This window comes from Ambystoma mexicanum, chromosome 7p (genome assembly GCF_040938575.1).
Source record: "Ambystoma mexicanum isolate Mex_15411 chromosome 7p, UKY_AmexF1_1, whole genome shotgun sequence".
Taxonomy (NCBI): Eukaryota; Metazoa; Chordata; class Amphibia; order Caudata; family Ambystomatidae; genus Ambystoma; species Ambystoma mexicanum.
Genome location: NC_090939.1, coordinates 256,200,776 through 256,216,800, shown reverse-complemented (window position 1 = coordinate 256,216,800; position 16,025 = coordinate 256,200,776). Strand labels below are relative to the sequence as shown.

Genomic DNA, 16,025 nt, shown 5'->3' with positions numbered 1-16,025 from the left:
AAGATGAATGGAGAAGAGTTCGGGACCTGGCCCTGCACCTTTTGCTTGCCGCCCGAGCTCTTCTAGCAATGAAGTGGAAATCTACCACAACCCCCACTGAGAAAGAATGGGTCAATGTGGCAATGAACATATGCACCATGGAAAAAAATAACGGCGTCCCTACATGGCAAATCGACACAATGTGAGATTCTGTGGCCAGATTTCTTGAATAGATACTCGGCGGAAACAACACATTAGAGAGGCGCGACACATGGACAGTCCAAACTCACATACTCCCAGTCAGGCAGACACCCCGCCCCAATCCTGACAGTACCCACTAGATAACTTGTTGAATCTTGGTCAAAATAACCGAAAGTATGAGCTATGTTGATCCGAAAGGATCCTATTGAATCATTATGAACTTCATTTTTATATCTTCTCTTTGATTCCTTGATGTGTAACCAAAGCTTGCATGTGTGTTTATTTTTTTTCGCCATCGAGAGAATTGTTCTGTATGAAAACCCAAAAAAATCGAATTTATTTTTTTTTTAAAAAAAAGATACTGGATACTTTTGTTACAATTTCCAACCATTTTGGAATACTGGAGTTGTTTTAAATTGTATCATTAGTGAATATGCTAAATTCATATTTTAACAGCATTTCCACAATGAGTTTTAGAGGTGACCAGTGCTGGAAACAGAAAACATTTATTGGGGAAACCGTGACTTCTTATAAGGGGCGGGGCTTTGGAAAGAGGGGGCGTTGCCCCAGGCCAGATTGCACAACATAGTATCTCTACCCAATCCTGGCGATTTGCATAAAAGCAAAGAGCATTATGGGAACAACAATGTCCACAATTTAAAATGTTAAACGTATCTTATAGGGATTAAGAAAACATTTTAAGCAAATTGACTCATTCGTTTTGATGGGTCACAATACTCACCCTAAAAAAGATATGTCTGCTAAATGCATATAAAGAGTTATAAAGCAGTTTGAACATCTGCAAACCTGTATGCAGAGTTTCGGCAGTTTCTGTGTGTCTTGAACTGGTGTTCTGACGGCTCGTCACGGGCAGACTGCTTTCAGACGACTCAACGCGAACGCCGAGTCTTCTGAAAGCGTCGATCTACTCCACGAGGCACAGGTTCTGCGAGAGTCGGGAGCGGGATTCCGAAAAGACATTTTTTTGCCGGAGTACCGCTCCGGTCAATTTCCTGCACTGGAGGCGACATATGCATAATCTAAATTGATCATCGTCAGGTGGCAAAGAAATATTGGTAAACACAAACAAAAAACAAGGCTGTTGTGTGTCCTTACCACACAATACTTACGCTTAATATCCAAGTGCACCTCAGAATTACTAAAATCCGTCCTGCATTCTGGGACACATCCCCCATCCAATGCACACTGGGAGGGTCACCCATAACACACGTGTCAAAACGAGCAACCATAACAGCCTTCAAATCAGTGAAATCCTACTTTCCGTAGCTTTCTCGCACTTTCACAGAAATGACAACCATAAAATTCGTTCATGTGTGTTATACTGGTGTCAAAAAAACACGAGCTCTTTAAGATCACTAATATGTGTGACATGCACGTTCCTTTAAGCATAACCTACTTTATCCAACTTCTTACCTCTGATTATGCGTTCCCACGAGTTTAATGCACTCGGTAATTTCACGTGATACACTTAACCATTAGACATGAAGAAAGGACTACTAGTACATATAGGTAATAGCGGCCATCTTTACACACAAAGTCGGCATGTATTCTATGTACATTACTGGCGGCCATATTACACATTACCTTAATACCTCAAATTCTATGTCAAAACACGGAGGCTCCTATTATGCTGTTCCCAAAAACTGCATCAATGTTAAAGGTGTGTGCGTGTGTGTGATGTCGTTTATATTAAGCGGACCTGGCAACACTGAGAAAGTCTTACATAATGCAGACATGCCAACATTCTGACTACCCTTGGTGGGTCATTTGAGAAATCAGGAGTCGCACATTTTCCCATAGGGATGCAGTGGGGCTAAAAGTGAAGAGGCGGGAGAACGTGAAAAATAGCAATATTTCATAGCTCTCAACTCACCCGCTTTTGGCGGGTGTCACCCGCCTTGCAAAGGGCTGACTCACCCGCCAAGCCTCATGCACGCCCATTCATTCCAATGGGCGTCTCACCCGCCAGAAACAAAATCGGGTGATTTCACCCGCCTTTGCGAGACACATGGTTGACAGCTATGAATATTTTTTTACGAAAAGTCAGAAGTCTCCCGCCTAAATCGGGAGGGTTGGCATGTATGATAATGGCAGCAGTAATAGCCAGGTCTGAAAAAAAGTAGAGCTCCAATGTAAATTGAAATCCAAAAAGGCAGAGCAACAGCTACAATTTTCCACAATAGCGATCTAAAAAGCTCATTTGAATTGATGCTATGCTGCAACTGGACAACATCATGCGAACGGAGAAGAATTTAGATACTGCAGACCCCATTTAGAGTTTGGTGGTGCGTGTTGTATAGTTCCCTGCGCCCTCGTGGGTGTCCGTGAGCCCCCCCTGCCACAGAACGTACAAGGACACGTCTGCTCAGTTCGGGCTCCCCGGTGCGCTCTGCGCGGCCAGGAACGCCCCCTTTATTTTTACTGCACGGGGCGGAGTGCAACGTCAATCCGCCGCGTGTGTGCATCCCTTAAAGGGGAAACATCACACTCCTCATTTTTCATAAACAACTGAACAAAGGATTACTACCACACATAGAACTTCACTGCACACAGAACCCCTTTAATAACAACCACCCTGGGTCCCCGGACACTATTAGTTCCCACTTACAGTCATTGTTCAGACGGGCAGGTTTTCCTCGCCCAGTCCTCTGGGGGTACCTCCTTCCCTGCGTCCCGGGTTGGAGTCCCTTCACCCGCCAGCTCACGGGCTGCGGATCCTGGTAGGCTCATCGAGCCACCACTCTTGTCCGACACCTCCACCATTTGCCCACTGGGTGACACTTCAGTCCTTGACTCACCCAGCCGTTTGAAGAAGCTGGCGTTCCTGGTCACGGACACAGTTCCATCGGAGGCAGTCACCATGGACCCCTTCACTGCCACCATGTCCAAGGGTGCCAGCTCGTAGGCCAGGGACAGTTTTCCTTGAGGGTGCCGGTTCCTCACCAGCACCTCATCCCCAGGAGCTAGCCTCTGCAGTCTCAGTCCTCTCCGGATGTTCTCTTGCGCCGTGCTTTGACTTCGCTCTATCTCAACTTTCTCATTGTCAATGACCGCATGCTCCCAATCCCCGATTTCTGGCAGCAGGTCCCGTGGGCACCTCTGGAACATGGCTTTGGCCGGGGCCACCCCCGTTGGTGTGCGGGGTGGTCCTGTACCCACCCAGGAACTTGTACAGAGCCCTCTCCAGGCATTTGCCCTGCCCCTGCGCAATGCGAAACACCTTGTTTAGAGTCCACATCATTCTTTCCGCCTCGCCATTTGCTCTTGGCCACAACGGAGTGACTTTCCGGTGGTGCACGCCATACTCCTCCCATCAATCCGGCAAAGCATTCACCCTAGAACGGTGGGTCGTTATCAGAGCACAGTACCCTGGCAGCCTGTGCGTGGCAAAGATCTTCTCAATGGCCACCACCACCTTGTCAAACGCCACAGACTCAATGAATTCCACTTCCGGGTAGCGGGACCACTCGTCCACCACCACCAGGAAGGGCGTGCCCCTTGATGTGGAGCCAAAGTCGGCGTGGACCACTTCCCACGGCTTCGTTCTTCGCTGCATGGTCTCTATTTCAGGCTCTTTCTGCGCAGGGGACGCCGCCTGGCACCAGACGCATGAAGCCACAAATTCCTCCACTCGCTGTTCTAGGTCCAGGAACCAGACCTTCTGGCGGAGGCGTGCTTTGGTTTTGGCCGCACCTTGGTGACTTGATGGGCTAACACAATCCTCTGTTGCGTCCTGCTCTGCGGGATCACAATGCGGTCTCCTCTCAGCAGTATACCAGTCTCTGCGAAGGTCAACTCAACCCGCAACCCTCCACAGCTGCTCCAGCACCGACTTGGCCTCCTGTGTTCGTGCCACCAGAGTGTCTATAGGATCAAAAACCGCCATGATGTCCTCCACCGTGAGCGCTCCTTTGATATCCTCAAACGCTGCCTGCTCCAGCGGTCCCTACTGCCAGGTCACATCCTTCTTGGTGAGTGCCCGGAGGGGCTCAGATCGGGCTGCAAAGTTCTTGATGAAACGGCCACAGTATGTGACCATCTCTAAGAAGCTCCTCACCTCCTTGTCTTTCACCTTGCACGGGCCAGGGGACACACCACCCTCCCTGAAGATGAGCCCAAAGAACTCGATGGTCGTCCTCAGGAACTCACACTTGTCGCAGTGTAGAGTAAGACCCAGTGACTGGAGGCGTTCAAATGTCTTTGCCAACTTGACTAGGTGTTCCGCTTCAGACTTGTGAAATACCAGGATGTCATCACTTATATTTGATACACCATCCAGGTCTGCCAGCGCCCCTTGGATGATGTTCTGAAACATCTGCACTGCCGAGAACACCTGAAACTCAGTCTCTTATATCTGTATAGGCCACAATGAGTTGTGAAAGTGGTGATATACCTGGATTCGGGATGCAGTACCACCTGATGATATCTGGCATGAAGATACAGTTTTGAGAAGAACCGGGCACGCCGTAGCTCTGGCATGATGTCGTCGATGGTGGGTGTTAGGTGCCTCTCCCTCTTCATGGCCTTATTGGGTAGGCACATGTCGACACAAATCCAGACAGAATCTGGTTGTTTCGGCTTTCGGCCAACAACAATTGGTGACACCTATGGTGTCGGGCCCTCCACCTTCTCAATTATGTCCAACTTAACCAGATTGTCCAACTCCTTGTCCACCAGTTCTCTGAGGTGAAATGGGATCCGTCTGTGTTTGAGGGCAATGGGCTGTACCGAATCATCAATGTGCAACTTCACTGGCTCACCAGACATCCCCCCGATCCCCTCAAAGAGAGCTGCATGTTTCTCCAGCAGCACCTGAATAGGCGAATGTTACGATACCCAGCACCTCCGCCGCTGCACAGCTCAGCAAGGTGTTGTTACTGACTGGCGTGAGGTAGAACCGGGCCCTTATCGCCAACCCACCACGTCCCACATCCACAACAATTGCACCGTCCAGTGGGATTGGGTGTGCCCCCCAAAGATGAATATGCGTGCCTTGGGTGTTGTCAGGCTGGGTGGGCATACCATAGCGTCGTAGTGCTCTCAGGCCATGACGTTCACCTATGCACCAGTGTCCATGAGGACCGGGACAGAGGATTCATTCACTTGGACTAGACATCAAGGTTGTCTCCTTGTCTTTGCTCTCAGAACACCCACACTGGAGATAAAGAACACATTCTCTTCTTCCTCTTCTTCTTCATCCTCCGGACCTGGGTTCTCATCAGCTTGATCAATCTGGGTGACATTCGATCGGCGCTGCCCTCACTGGACTTCGTGGGACCACCACTGGGATGGCGGCCCAGCACATCTGTGCGTAGTGATCTACACCCCCACACCTGCCGCAGGTCTTTCCCGCCCATGAGCACTCCGCAGGGTGGGGCAGGTCATAGCCACACTTTGAGCATGACTTGACTGGGCCTGACCCTCTCTCACATGGATTCATCCCTGAACGCCTAGCACCTCTGCCACGGCCTACTGCACAGATGTCTTCTGTTTTACTGGGGCGTACTCCTGCCTCCATGCGTGAAGCACGTAGTTCGGACACTTCCTGGCATTGCCCCAGCTCCAAGATACGGGGGAGGGTTATTCCTGGCTCTCTCAGGACTTGCCTGCGCAGTTTACCAGATGCGCACCCCTGGATTAGTTGGTTTCTGACCATAGTCTCTGGATCGACCCATGCACAGGGCACCGCCAGCCTCTGCAGTCTCCCATAGAAAGTGTCTAAGGTTTCATCGTCTTTCTGGCGAGCAGCCCCATGAGGAACCTCTCATAGTCGCGTTTGCTAGTGGAAGGAAGTAATCATGGAGTGCATCCTTTGCTGCATCGTAGGAGGCATCACAAGGTTGAAGCGACAGGAACACCTCTTGCACCGCCGGCCCCACACAGTACAACAGGGTGGCTACCTTGCTGTCATCATTTGTCTCCATAGTGGCCCTGAAGTACATTTAAAGTCTGTCCATCCACATCTTCCAGCGCTGCCCCAAGCTAGATGGTGCACCTTAGATATCAAACTCAGGCATTGGTGGGAGGGCACCTGGGGGGTCTGTTGCGCAGCCATAGCAGGGGGTGCTTGAATCTTACCTGCTGCCGGAAGTTGTTGCTGGTCCACTTGTTGTTGAGGCGCCGCTTGTCCATCACCATCCATAGCACTGAGCGCACAAGCACCCTGGTTAGAACACATAAATGCCACAACTCATACCACCTTCCTTGCAGGGTAGATGTTTCCTCCCCAGGACGCAGCTGGCTCAGCACATTTTTTTTTTTGAAGTCCAAGAAAACACCCACCAGGAGGTGCCACCCACTATCCACAGTTTATACACCCATCTGGGTGGAAGTTCAAATAATTGAGCCAGGTGGGCCCAGGGTTGCCCAGTACTATAGCAGGTATCCCCTGGATCCTCACCTTACACCCAGTGAAACACGACGAAAACTGGTGACATTCTCATCACAAACCACTTCTTGTGGTGGAAGCAGCCCTCTGCTGCTGGATTTTCCAAAAATTGGCCCTGGAGGGCCTACTGACACTCCAAAATGAAGCTGCGACCTTCCTAGGTCAGGATCACAAAATGGGCGCCGACCGTGTGGTTTGCATCCTCGCCTTCGGCGTTGTCAGACGGTGAAACTATCTTCAAAAGAAAAATCACTGCTGACTTCACCGCCCGGCCCGGGATGCAATCCTGCTTCGTTGCCACTGTTGCGTAGTTCCCCGCACTCTCGCGGGTGTCTGTGAGGCCCCCCACCCGCCACAGAACGTACAAGGACACGTCTGCTAAATTCGCGCTCCCCGGTCGCTCTGGGCCACCGGGAACGCACACTTTATTTATACTGCACGCGGCGGAGTGCAACGTCACTCCGCCGCGTGCATGCATCCCTTAAAGGGGAAGCATCACAGTGCAGTAATTACCACCAATTTTACCGTACTTCCAAATTCACATTTTTAAACTTCAATCTTCCTGGTTTTAAGTGGAAGAAGTTTCTTCTATACCAAACCATAAATGCCAACATGCCCCTTCCATTCGGTAGACGCTAGACCAGTCCAGGTTTTAACTTTCCTTTCTGTCACTCACAGTCCTGGATTTCCCAATTAGAACCCCTGACTACAAATCCCAGAATGCAAGGCAACTAATAGGACTGGACTTGCATCTCACAAATGAAATAGGGCATGTTGGCGTGCATGGAAAACCAAAAGATTACTACATCTGTAACTCCTGCATACAGTAATATGCAATCCCCATGGAGTCATGTGGGACTCTAAAATGGGGAATAACTGGAGGGTCCACATGACCCTGAATCATGTTGACCCATCACGTTACTGCATGCACTAACAATTTGAGTTTGGCATTATTGCCAGAAGAAATACAGCCAAACTCTACATGAGACCTTCTATATTTTGGTCTGGTTATGTTATTCTATGTTAATAAGCGTTTGTACTGTGCCCATCATCACCTTAGTGGCCTTGGTGTAATATACTGAAAAGCATTTGGTTTCTTTACATAAGTCCCAAATATTTAAAGAGGCTTTTACTATGTAAAAAACTTTTTTTTATTGCCAACTCATGTATAGATTTTTGTGTTATTTAAAGTAACTACTACATTGTTTTTCAGATGTTCACTGTGTTGAGAAGGAAAGGAGAGAGGGTCTTCCACCCCCCCTTAGGCGATACCGAATGAAAAATAAACGCTGAGTGAGCACATCTAGGGAGCAGGGGGGCAGTGGGTGCACATACAGGAAGGTGCGTGATCACCTCAGTGCATGCAGTACAAGTTATATGGTAGATGCGGGTGTGAACACCATCTTGGCGAGTGGCAGCCATTTTAGAATTTAGGCCCAAGCATAGTGAACAACATTTTGTGTGTCACAATTAGACCCCTTGCATGAGTACGAACACCATCCCCAGCCTGGCTAGGCCTCACAGAGTCCATGAAATCCTCCATTGTTCTGAGAAAGTTACAGGCTCCAGCACCCTGGAAAGAATGCGCCCTGCAAGGTCAGGAGAAAGGAGCAGAGCTCCTCTTGGCAGTACCATCCAATGGGACAGATTAGAAGGCCTTTCTGCCCCCAACGATCCCCACACGAGAAATACAACTTGGCCATGCTTTCATCCCATGACCACCCGCATGCCATGGCACCATCCAAACCCAGACCACCGACCATAAAACGTTTACAGCCCTCGATCGATCAATAAGATCAGAAGGCAAGGCCTTCAGAAATGGGTCACACGATTTGTGCAGTGAGGTGCAGAGAAACATCAAAATGATAGCCTAAAACTAAGATGGAGGAACTTAGGAGTTGCTAATCTGTCTGGGAACGAGTGAAGCGTGAGAGTTAGTGTGACCTCGGCTCTCCCCTCGAGCCCATCCCTGTATCTGCCATGTGCTTGTTACAACGATAAAATAACATTGTGTTAGTAGCCAATTAATAGTTAGGCCAACTTCACCTTGGACGACGAGCCCAGCAGTGCACGTGTATGGAGAGGGACAGATGAAGATGGACCAATGGCCTGGCATGCCATATGGAGCAGGCCCTACATGTATAGAGCTCATCCAGTTAGGATTGTAGAGTTGTACTATATAAAATGACATCATCAATAACGTTGTTTGTGCTGCACTTACCTACGGAGCTCAGAACGTTCGGCGACAGCAAAGTTCTTTGCTGATGCATTTATATTTTGTAGAAATAAATACTTGTTATCCTTGCAAGCGTGTCTTGGGCCTTTTTCCTTCGCAGTCTGTATCTTTTCTGATGTGAGCATGCATGGTTGTGCCTTCATGTGGTGGCCCCGATGTGATCCCAGCGATCCCTGCACTGACAGAGGCTTCCAGGCCGCTTCTCCGAAGGGGCTGCGTGTCATGATCACTGTTCCCAAGGAGCCAGGACCAGCCCAGCGCCCTTGGGAGCAGGCCCCTAACCCTAATCCTAGGCACCAGCCGGTCCCTACTGGGACCTTTTGGACCCTGTCCTGGCGCCGGTGGCACCAGGCTCATCAAAACCATCGGTCCCGGCACTGGAAGCGCCGGGCTCATAATTGGTGTGAAAGTGCTTGGGTGGACTTACCTGCAGCAGGCCATGCTGCTTACTTACCAGCCACTTAGAAGCCCTCTGTGATCAGGAACTACTTTCTTACCTGGGTGGGGCAGCTCCACTCCCTGGATACAGCACTGGAACTCTTCTGGAAACTGGAACTCTTTTCTTACCTAGGCGGGGCCGTGGAAGAAGACGCCTCATCACTCCAAGGCTATTTAAACCACACCTGATAGATGAAACGTGCTTCGCGTTATTCTGCATCTGCAGCAGAACGCTCACCGAGTCTGTTCCATTCTTTCCTCTTTCGATCCTGAACCTGCAAGAATTATACTTACCATTCCTGTATCCAGTCAACATCAGCACCTGCAAAAGACAAGAAACAACAGGTTAGCAAGACAAACTCTACACACGGTGCTTTCTCACCTGATCCATCAGCAGCGGCCGTGTCTTTACGCTGCACCTTCGCCTGCAAAGACAAAAGCATTGTTATACTTACCGGCACGCTGTGAATTCCGGATTTCTTCATTCTGCATCGCCGCCTGAGAAGACAAAGTATAGTTAAAACTTACTAGCATTCCGCTGACTCCGGCGCTGCAAACCAACATCTGAAAGACAAAAGAAAAAGACATTAAGCAGGTATTTACTCACGCCCATCACGCTCGTTGCAATAAAACGCCTGCGAATACTCCGGCGTCTCTTTAACACGAACTAAGCTGCAAGGAAAGAGACAGTTAGAGCGCTTGCCATACTTACGAATTTCCAGGCGCTTCACTCCATCTTCCATCCCAAGAGTCCTGCAATACATAAGCAGACCCTCCAGGATATTGCGGCATGAAATGGAAAATTTTGCGGCACAAAAAAGAAAAAATTGCGGCACACAACTGCATTTTTTGCGGCATTATTTATTGTCGAAAAATACATCATTTAACATCTTTTTTATCCAAAAACAGAGAACTTGAACAGTACAGAGTGTTGCACATTGAAACAGGAATGTTTGAGGTGATGTGGAGAACTTTTAACAAACCTTTGAGCTAACTTTATCGAGCAAAAGCATCAAACTGTGAGCCTGAAATGCCCGTCATTGTTTTTTCAAAGCAGTCTTCTGAGTTAATGCCTTCTGCCACTTGATTTATAAGCACTATAATGGCACTGATTGCATAGCTTTCTGAGCACCCCCGTCCATTCCTGAGCTACATCAGTTTCAGTACTTGGTCTCAATCCCATCTCCCCTAATCACATCAGTCCTGACTTGCAGCTCCACTTTTATTCTGTGGGTTCCTAAATATAGCTCTACCAGTCGACCTCAGTCCTGACTTTCAGCACTCTACGCAACTCCTGCTTTGGTACCTTCATAATGCTTCCCAGCTATAACCCCTGCATTTTCAGTACTGGGATGTAGACATATACAGGCACACACGCACACAGCTCTGCTGATCTACCTAAATTCTAAAATGCGCCCCTTCTGCTATCCCCCTACTGAGATCCTCTCACACAGGTGCGTCCAGGCACACCTGTCCCTAGTTAAGGTAAACCTTATGGTCCATTTCTGGAAGCCCATCACTGCTTCACTACCACTCTTTAGTCATGGCATGTGAACCCAATGTGTACGGGCAGTCCTCCGGGGTTAGGTCCACACATTTCAAAACAATGACATTGAAGTGGAGCTAAACACCCTCAAAGCCTAAATTGGCAGATAAGTACCAAAATCGAAAATTTTAAAAGACTGGGGAGTGAAGCGTTGGGTATAGATAGTGGGTGAGTGCAGTGAAGAAATAGGAAATCCAAAGATGGCATGGGGGTGGTGGGATCCCTATAAAAGTAAATGGAAGGTGTATCTTAATTAAAGATGACAACGTTGATACGATAATCTCAATCTCAAAAAGACTCAGTCTGAGAATCCTCCCTTCAGCGGAGGACAGGAGCATCCTCTGCAGGCCATCTGGCTTGCCTCCAAGGCTGAAGGCACTTCCCTCGCCAGCATTAGTCCCCCAGATCTATACTCCCAGTCCGTTGCTGCGCACTGCTAGAATTGTTTTGCATAAATCAGGGCATTTATGTAATTCCTTTAGCTCTTAGTCTTCACTGTGGGTCACCTGCGTCTGAAAATCACCCCCTTCCCAGTTCGTATTCCAGCTTTCTACCAGATTCACTGCCTGCTCCTCTGGAAGCACTCTCGAAACCGCATAACACTCTGAGGTACTCCCACAGTCGGTCCATCGCTACTAGTGTTCTGTGAGTTGCTCCCAAAGCCTTAATCCTCCACAGCAACACTGTGTTATTTGGGGAAGGGGTCCCTCAAGATGCTTCTTAAGCTCAAGGGATCCACTAAGCGCTCTTGCCAGTAATCCTGCCAGGTTTCCTGGCACCTTAAATCCTTTAAGTCATTTAGTGCGGTGGACAGGCCACATCACTGGTGAGGGTCACAGCACAGCTGTGGCAGCAATGCGCTTTACAGGAGCTTGCTGCCATGTGAAGAGGATATGGGATACTGCTGTTGCCGAAGCTTGGTCTCGGCAAGCTTGGTGTCAGTGCAGACCCTCCCTAGAATAACTCTGTTACACTTAATCAGGTCCAGTACCTCTGCCGAACACAAAACGTGGGTTCCTTCCCCAAGATAGTTTCTATAAGTGTCCTTCACTGAAGTCCTGCTAAAAACAAGCATTTGCAAATCCAACAGTATTGACTTGATTTTAACATAACTGTGTATAGGAATTGCCAGCTGCTGCTATGGTAATTAATTGCAAGGCCTTTGTCATTTGTGTCCCGTTCTGTCTGGCCACGCTCTTTAGGACAGCCAGGCTGAGTCACCACAGCCTAACATTTTTGGGTGTGGAGGGGGGAGAGGGCTACAGCTCGATCAGCTCCATGGAGGGGCTTGAATTCAAAGGTGTCAACCCTGGTTCACACCTTTGAGCTGAAGCCCCTCGGTTTATTTGCTTTTTGCTCAGTGGAGTTGTTAACCTTTGAGTTGCTGCAATTGGCAACCCCTCTGTGGATGCTATAAATCATTAAATGAGCGTGAAAAAGATACATAAAGCTAATGTGTCTTTTTTGCGCTCATTTAATGATTTATAGCGGCCATAGCGGGAAAAGGCAAATTTTGCGTTTTTTTTGCAAATCGCAAAATCGCCATAAGCTGGGTGGTCTGCATAAGGGAAAAGCATTATACAGAGTCTTCAATATTAACGTGCCACGCATTTAAAGACTATAAAGACAAAAGGTGTCCAGAAACTCACCGCTCGTGCAGATAACAACGGTAACCATCCTCTGAATTCAAGAGGCCAATGTTTCACCAGTGAAGGAACTGGCAACGCCACCCTGCACCAGATGCAGATGGAGAGCCCAGCATTCACCTATCTAAGGTGAGCACGTTGACCTGGGGGGGGGGCTCTACAGAAAAGCTGGGAAGAGAGAGAAAGAGAGAGAGGGACATTCAACAACCCAGGCAATTAACCCCCATATTCTTTCACCTGCAGAAACCTCACTCTTCGAGTTCGACACACAGTGCGAAGAGGTTCGACCCCAGAAGCCAATCGAGTCCTGCACATCACTTTTCGAGTCACAGACACCTTCCTGCCAAGACCCGCGCCTCCGTGGGAATCAGGTGAGCATTACAGAACGCGAAGCCCACCACAATACTCCTACCCAGGCGCAATGGAAACCTCAGACACTGATCAACTAGCCCAGTTGCTCGGAGAATTAAGAGCAGAAGTACATGCAGCTCGTCAGGAAACGAACTCTCTAAGAAGAGAACTGATAATTTCCAAAGAGCGAACTGAGGACCTCGCTAGGCAGTTGCTACAAACGCAGGCAGGACAGACACCTTTGCCCGTTCCAGGAGGAAGTTATCCTTCTGCATCATCTTTAAATCCAGTGCAAATCAATCTGCCCGGTAATGTGCCCTTGGCTCCGCCCGAACGCTTTTCTGGTGATCCAAAGAAATTTGCGGTGTTCATCAACCAGTGCCGCTTACACTTCTTATGTCGACCAGCTGCTTTCCCAACAGACCAGACCAAGGTGGCTTTCGTGCTTTCTTATCTCAGTGGCAGCGCCGCAGATTGGTCGATCCCTTTAGTCACCCAGGATGATCCGGTTTTACATGATTTCCAGGCCTTCCAGTCCAGCATGGAGAAACTGTTCGCAAGACATGCACAAGGGCAGGCCTTGGACAATGAACTTCTTTCATTACGACAGGGTAATCAAGACCTCTTGACTTATATAGCCTCATTCAACAGACTTATAGTGGAAACTCAATGGCCCGAGGATAAGAGAATAACGCTTTTCTACAGAGGCCTGCGTGGAGAGCTCAAGGATGTGTTAGCTCAAGTTGTGAATCCTCCACAAGAATGCTCAGACTATATTGACTTAGTTGTCCAATTGGACCCCAGACTGCAGAACAGGAAGGCAGATCGTTCCAAATTTGATACCCGAGTGTTTTCTAAACCACAAACCTCTACTAGGGGAGCTGACACGGTGGAACCCATGCAAATAGGGGGCATGAAAGGACCTTTAACCCAGAAAGAGCGGGAAAGAAGAAGGCAGCTGCAATTATGCCTCTATTGCGGAAACTCAGGACACTTTCTTCGGGACTGTCCAGTGAAACCAGCTAAGAAGGCTGTAGGAGCCGCGGATACCTGTACCACAAGTTCTGAGCAGGGAAACGACCTAGCCCGACAAGAGTAGAGGTCCTCTTGCCGAGCGTTAAGATCTGTCCCGTGACCTCGCATTTCGTGGTACCCATGGTCCTCATTAGTCCTGAACGTCCGGATCGTTTGCATGCAATCGAAGCTTACATCGACAGTGGAGCAATCGGAAATTATGTGGACCGTGAAATGGTATCAAGGATGAATCTACCCCTTGTCCCTAAGGCTGTAAAAGACGTCATTACTACTGTGGATGGCACGGAGATAGCCTCCGGACCAGTAACGCATGCCACCCAAGAAGTGACGCTAGTGAGTCAAGATGGACACCGGGAGAGAATCGTGTTTGATGTGATCAAGGCTCCTCAGTTCCAGATCATTCTGGAATCCCTTGGTTAGAGAAGCACAATACTCAGATCGATTGGCGAGCAAAGACGGTTCAGTTTCCAGAATGTTTTACCACTTGTTATCCTAGGCCTGATGTTTCACTGGCGGCAATCTCTTCGGAGGAGGTTCCCAAATTACCTCCCGAATACCAGGAATTCCAAGACGTCTTCCGGAAGGATCAAGCTAACACCCTGCCTCCTCATAGGTCTTACGACAGGAGGTTCCCAAATTACCTCCCGAATACCAGGAATTCCAAGACGTCTTCCGGAAGGATCAAGCTAACACCCTGCCTCCTCATAGGTCTTACGACTGTCAAATAGATTTGATACCCGGAACAACTCCTCCTTGCAGCAGGATTTATGCCCTCACCGAGCCAGAGAATCTTCACCTCAGACAATATTTGGACCAATACCTAGCTAACGGGTTTATTCGTCCTTCAAAATCTCCAGCTTCATCAGCTTTGTTCTTCGTTCCGAAAAAGGAAGGAGACCTTAGGACTTGCATAGATTATCGCGCCCTGAATCAAATCACCGTTAAAAACAGATACCTGTTACCTTTGATCCCTGAACTCCTGGACCAAGTCAAAGACGCATGTATATATACAAAATTGAATCTCAGAGGAGCCTACCACTTGGTACGGATAAAAGAGGGCGATGAATGGAAAACGGCCTTCCGCACTAAGTACGGACTATTCGAATATCAAGTGATGCCCTTTGGACTTTGTAACGCTCCTGCCGCTTTCCAATATTTTATGAACGATGTCCTTAGAGAACTCATAGACGTGTGTGTTGTTGTCTACATTGATGACATCCTTGTCTATTCATCATCCGAAGAGGAACACCAGAGACACGTTAAAAAGGTTCTCGAGAGATTGCGTCAACATAATCTTTTTGCTAAGCTTGAAAAATGCGTTTTCAACGTAACTGAAGTCGAGTTCCTGGGATTCATATTGTCACCTAACGGAGTCCATATGGATTCAAAGAAAGTCGATGCAATCATCAAGTGGCCATCACCAACCTCTGTAAAAGGAATTCAAAGCATGTTAGGCTTCGCTAACTTTTACCGCAGATTTATTCCTGAATTTTCTCGGATAGTCCAGCCCATCACCGCTCTGTTAAAAAAGAACAAACGTTTTGAGTGGTCTTCTGAAGCAGAACAAGCTTTTCAGGACTTAAAAGCTAAATTCATTTCTGCACCTGTTCTAAAACATCCTCGCCCAGAACTCCCCTACATCATGGAAACGGATGCTTCTAGTCTTGCTATGGGGGCAGTTTTATCACAAAGAGACCCGGTCACACACCAGTTACACCCTGTAGCCTTTTGGTCCCGCAAGTTTTCGGCTCCCGAGATCAACTATTCAATTACAGACAAGGAACTTTTAGCTATCAGATCGGCCTTTAAAGCATGGCGGAATTATCTTTTAGGAGCCAGACACACAGTCACCGTAATGACTGATCACCGCAATTTACAATATCTAAAGACGGCCAAAGCTCAGTCTTCCAGACAGCTTCGCTGGGCTCTGTTTCTGGCTGAATATGACTTTATAATTACTTATCGACCAGGCAGTAAGAACGGAAAAGCAGATGCCCTCTCCCGGATGGGAGTAGATGAACATTTGACCAATCCAGAACCAATACCCATAATCCCAGAACAAAGGATTTTGGGTTTGGTCAGCACTCAATCTTTTGAAGACATCAAGACCACGGTTAAATCACTCCTAACTCCGGCCGATTTGCAGGACTGGCAATTAAAGGGAAAAGAATTCTCAGTGGATCA

At 48.3% G+C, this 16,025-nt stretch overlaps 1 protein-coding gene across 3 annotated transcripts in view; it reads right to left on the bottom strand.

The window, feature by feature from the left end:
* Positions 1–16,025, bottom strand: part of GART (phosphoribosylglycinamide formyltransferase, phosphoribosylglycinamide synthetase, phosphoribosylaminoimidazole synthetase) — a 1,418,226-nt gene that overhangs the window by 1,226,686 nt on the left and 175,515 nt on the right. Inside the window, exon 1 of one of the 3 annotated variants that reach the window (XM_069636265.1) lies at positions 1,615–1,696. The exons of 1 other annotated variant lie outside the window; for it this stretch is intronic. The gene's annotated coding sequence lies outside the window, so the exon portion shown is untranslated. Of the gene's footprint in view, positions 1–1,310; positions 1,331–1,614; positions 1,697–16,025 lie in introns of those variants that run through there. One more of the 3 variants, XM_069636267.1, reaches the window with a different exon arrangement.